Below are 5,552 nucleotides of genomic sequence, written 5' to 3' on the forward strand. Positions count from 1 at the left end.
CTACACGAACTGAAAAGCCAGAGAAGTCTCTCAAGCCCTTTTGAGGGAAGTCGTACCTCAGTTTGGGCTCCCCCTTATGATCGGGTCAGACAATGGCCCTGCTTTCGTGGCAGAAGTCACACAGAGAGTGGCAAAGGCCTTAGGCATGAAATGGAAACTTCACACTTCTCACCAACCTCAGAGTTCTGGGAGAATGGAGCGAATGAGTCATACCCTCAAGTCCACCTTAGCAAAGTTCTGTCAGGGCACTGGATGCCCCTGGGTGGACGTCCTACCACTGGCACTGCTCCAAGTTTGATGCACTCCACAGAAACAGGGTTATTCCTCTTATGAGATCCTGTTTGGCCAGCCACCTCTTTTGGTCACCCAGACCTGAATGGCTGATGTCTGTCAGTTTGGCGAGGCAATCCTGACACAGGATCTGGTGGCATTGGGAAAGACTTTAAAGAACATAGCCTGTGTCAAAACAAACAAACGAACAAACACAACCTGTTCCCCTCGGAAACTGAAACTGGGTACATAAACATGAGCCCAGGGATCTCATGTGGATTAAAATTAAAAATATATATATTACTGCAGCCCACCTGGTTGGGGTCGTATGTTGTGCTTGTTAACCCCACTGCAGTTAAGGTTGCAGGGCTAGCCCATGGATCCATAACTTGCTAGTGAAGCAAGCTGCAGTACCAGAGGACTCCAGAACCTGGATGATGAAAAGCCACCCTGAGCAGCCGACCAAGGTGACCTTCCAGAAGACCAAGACCTTCCTGACATCGAGGCTGCAGCCTTGCTGCAGCTACTCCTGGGCTCGCTGCTCTATGCATGGCATAAGCTTGAGAAGTCTACAGCCCTGCTTTGGTCACTCCAGACGCTAACTAATCTAAACAAGGCAGAAGCTTGAGGACAGCAATGGATGGCACCCCTATGATACCCTTACAACCTCCTGCCTTGGAGGCATCCAATATCAACTATTTGTTGGTACCCTGGGAAACTATGTTTACCACCTTCCTGTTAATTAACCCTCCTTGAGTATGGTTGAGGAGGCTCAAGAGAGGAGAATGATGTGGAGCAACCCAAGGCTAATAACTGCCTAAACCTTCTGTTCTGACATGGAGGAACTTGTGCACAACCTTGAAGCAACCCAGGGCTGGTAGCTGCCTGTGCTTTCTATCCTTACCCCCCTCCCCAGTGAGCTAGCTAGCCCCTCCCCTGCACTGTTGAGCAGCCGGAAGCCTTGAGCACGTTGGAGTCCCTGCCAATTAGAGTTCCATTTAGTCACTAACATTTGGTCCATCTCACCAACATATATAATGAGAACAGGGAGATATCACCTGCATTTGCAGGCTGCCATTCAACCTTGGCACAGGTGGATTCAGCAAACATGTAGGTCTACTCTGTTTGGGCATCCAGCATAATTATGCTAGGAGATAATGGTGTTCTCTTGCTCTGAGCCTCTTTTGGGGTGTCAATACAATGTTTGGTTTTCTGCAATGCATGACCCACTTATTCATCCTTTTACCTCCAGCTATTATCTCTCCTTCTCTCCACGTGTTGTTTATTTTTGCCCAAACTTTTTTTTTTTAACTTTAGAAGAGATATTAGGTTTGGTCACTGTGCTGATCCATATTACTGGCAGCAATACTGTTCTACCAAGTTCCTCCCCTTCAAACCACTTCCAGTCATAAAGAGTAGGGCTATATAGGCATAGAGCCAGTGGGCTATCCCAACCATTAGGCAAGGTAGTGACATTTACTGTTCACCTAACTTTGCCAGATGCGGTGAAGGCACAGCCCATTCCAGGTAGGCCTTTAGGAAGTCTGACGTAGAGGTCTAAAGGTATAGTTAAAATGCCTTGCTGATGAGTCATCTCTGCTTCTGGCACCCACAGTTGCATCCTTGGTCCTGGGACCACTGCATCAGGAAGGAAAAAACAAAATTGAGGTGATGTAGGAAAGAATTATGTGTAATGCCAGTATCTTCTCCCACCCCAGAAAAATGGAGAATTGATCCAGTAGGAACCCCCTGGATCATGTTGCATGTGAACACGCAGCAATGGCTGCATGTAAACCTTTATCTTCCGGTTTTGAATAGCACACGTTTCAACTGCCCACTCCAGTTGTCTATTAAACCTTTACTATGGGGATGACAGTCTATGCACATTCAGTGTAGTATTTCTTTGCCACTGTTGGACGCTGTGGGTTGTAAACTGCATTCCACTGTGTGCATAAATGTAACACAAAGGAATAAACTGTGTCTTCTGCTCTAATCCTTTAATAGTGCTTTGGAATTTCCATCTCCCACCAGGTATCTACTCTTATCAGAACCCATCTGTACTGCCCCCATCAGGGCTACTGGCATTAGTACAGTGTAATCCACTTGCCAGCCACGTGTAGAGCCTTGTCCCTGGGGATCTTCCCTATAGCCATCTGCAGTCTCTGTATCTCTGTTGACAGACGAAACAGTTTTTGTTGGCATTTTGTACCTCTGAGGTTGCAAAAGGAATATGTCTATATCAGAGAGGGGCTTTGTTTGGGCTTCTTGTTTTTATTTAGGCTTGTTCGGTCTCTTAGAAGCTGACTTTAAGTAAGAAGAGAGAAGAGGCCTGCAGATGGAGTAGCAATCATATTGAGGAGAAATGCCAGTTCATTGACAAGCTTAGTTCTGCTCAAAAGGAGCTTGCAGGGAGTGAGCTGCCTGCAGGGAGTGCTGCTAGAGGATGGGAGAGCTGAGCTTCAGGGTGTAAAATTCTAGGTTCTTTAGGTCCAGATCACTCAGAGACCTGTCCTGAGATGAAGAATAAAAAACCACAAACACATATAAAGTAGGAGAAGAAAAGTTTTAAAAGAAGAGTAAAGATTTCTAATAAAAGGGGGATCAGCAGTTGGCATAATGGCTATGTCATTGGACTCCCACGTAGTCGACCGCAGTTCATGTCCCGGACCCGGTGGCTTAAAACTCACGCCTGGCGTGTGTGCGTGCGTGCCCAAGATCCCGAGAGGAGAATGGAGGAGAAGGGATTGCGGCATGGCCATCCCCCCCAGGGGGTGATTTCTCGCTTTCTGTCTCTCTCTGTCTTTTTGGCAAGCACACGTGCCCTATAGCAAAAAAAAAGAGAAAGATTTTTACTAAAAGGAAATACACCCCCATGCCTAAAAGGCATGTGGGTGGGGCAGCTGCCAGAGGACAACTGCCTCACTGCTAAAAATTTAAGGCACACATGGCTCAGTTCTGGCCATTAGGCTTCTGTTAATAACATATGTTAATATAATATAAGAAATTAATTTCGTTTTTCTTTGCTTAACAGTATATTTAATTTTTATGTACCTTAAAATCTTTTGCATATATCTGTAATCATGTATTTTAAGTTATATATTATTCCATGTATGTATTTACTAAAATGTATTACCTCAGTCTCTTTTTGTTGGACATTGATATATAATATGTATAAGTACTTGTTATTTTTATTTTAGGATAAGTTCCTTGTTTTTTATATTATAATTTCTGATTTGCATTTTAATTTTATTCGTTTCTGTGAGATACAATATGACTCTTTCTTTCTTTCTTTCTTTCTGTTTTTGAGAGGTTTTTGCTATGTAGGGTTCATGCACTCACCAGAAAGACAGAGAGGCAGAAAGTGAGAAATCACCCCCCAGGAGAATGGCCACGCTGCAATCCCTTCTCATCCATTCTCTTCTCAGGATCTTGGCCACGAATGCACATGCACCTCGTGTGATTTTAAGCCACCGGGCCCAGGACTCGAACTGCAGTCAACTACATGGGAGTCCAGTGACATAGCCATTATGCCAATTGCTGGTCCCAGAGATACAATATGGCTCTTCAGAGCATGCATGCAATGCCTGAAAACCAAATCAAGGATATTAATGTATTCATAATCTTCAACTAAGAACATTACATTATGCTGTGCACCTTTGATAGTAATGCTACTAGTTTTTTGGTGGTGGTGGTGGTTTTGCTTGGAAATATACAAGGTTTGTATCACCTTTTATTGCTCTGCTGGTGTACCATTCCATAACCTATTTTCTTTGTTTCCATGCATTTTGTGTCCGTTATTTTTCCTGAGCTCCACTCCCATCCCCCAACTTCATACAGTCTCTACAGTTGCCCTCCCTACTTTTATACTTTCAAATCTTTCCATTTCTGTCTTAGAGTGCAGACATTCAGTATACATTAAGTGGGGACTTACAGTGTTTGTCTTTCATAGTCTGGCTTACTTCACTTAGCATTAAACCTTTTAAAATGGTCCACTTTGTGTCAAATAACAGGATCTTATGGTTCTTTATGGCTGAATAGTATTCCATTGTGTCTATGTAAGACATTTTCTTAATCTAATCGTCAGGTTTTAGATACTTAGGTTGATCCCATGTCTTAGCTACTGTGAATCATACTGCAATAAACATGATGTACAAATGTCTCTGACTAGAACTGAAGAATTTATATAGGATCATTAAGTATAAAGCATTGACTATAAAAGGATCACAGACTCTAAAACAAGGTAGACTTGAAGTTTCCTCCTGTCAAATTGCTGTCACTGAAAGAGAATGTGTCTGTGTTCATCTAGGCAGAAGCAAACAAGATTTTCCAAGTCTTGGGAATGTTTTTGGAACTGTGGATTAGACACATCTGAAGCTATTAGTACCCTAGACTGCCAAGTAATATAAAACAATATTACTATTTATTATTAAGCAATATTGTTGTTTTGAAGCTTTGCCTTGGTTAGGTTTCTCTATTTGGATAGAAACTCATCTATTTTTATGAATTTCCTATTTTGAAAGTAAAAACTTTTCTACTTTTTGAGCATGAAGTTTATAATGCTCTTAAACTCTTCTGTATCTATGATTATATTTCCTTTGTCACTTTAGTGTATCTATGCTTTTTCAGTTGGAAATAAGTTCTCATACACATGCACACACACACACACACACACACACACACACACGAGTATTTAGAATTACTTGTTTCAATCAAAAAACTAGAAACAAAGTAGTCACATTAGTGAGATATTGATTAAACTGTTAAAAAGCCATATCCTAGAATATTGTACAGCTACTGTTTTTTAAACTTTATTTATTTTTAATTTGACCAGATAGGGACAGAGCAATAGAGAAAGTGCAAGAGAAAGTGAGAAAGCAAGTTGCCAGGTCTGGGACTTGAACTATGGCCAGCCATGTGGGAATCCAGCATCCTTAACCATCACACCACCTTCCAGTCCCATGTACAGCTACTTTTATGATGTCTCATTAAATGGGAAAACTAAGACACAGAGTTGCCTTGTTCATATAAAATGATCCACAGGGGTCAGCAGGTGGCATGGTGGTTAAGGTGCTGGACTCTCATATGGTGGACTGCAGTTTGCGTCCTGAAATCAGTGGCTTGAAAATCACACCGGGGAACCAGAAATTGGCGTAATGGCTGTGTTCCTGGACTCCCATGTAGTCTACCATGGTTTGAGTCCCAGACCCGGTGGCTTAAACTCATGCCGGGCGTGTGTGTGTGTGTGCCCAAGATCCTGAGAGGATAATGGAGGAGAAGGGAGT

General features: G+C 42.7%; 1 pseudogene; it reads right to left on the reverse strand.

The window, feature by feature from the left end:
* LOC102495597 (NADH dehydrogenase [ubiquinone] 1 alpha subcomplex subunit 5-like) overlaps positions 1–3,157 on the reverse strand; it is a 10,232-nt pseudogene extending 7,075 nt beyond the window's left edge.
* Positions 3,158–5,552: the final 2,395 nt, after the last annotated feature.

This window comes from Tupaia chinensis, unplaced genomic scaffold (genome assembly GCF_000334495.1).
Source record: "Tupaia chinensis unplaced genomic scaffold, TupChi_1.0 Scaffold000330_1, whole genome shotgun sequence".
Lineage (NCBI taxonomy): Eukaryota > Metazoa > Chordata > Mammalia > Scandentia > Tupaiidae > Tupaia > Tupaia belangeri.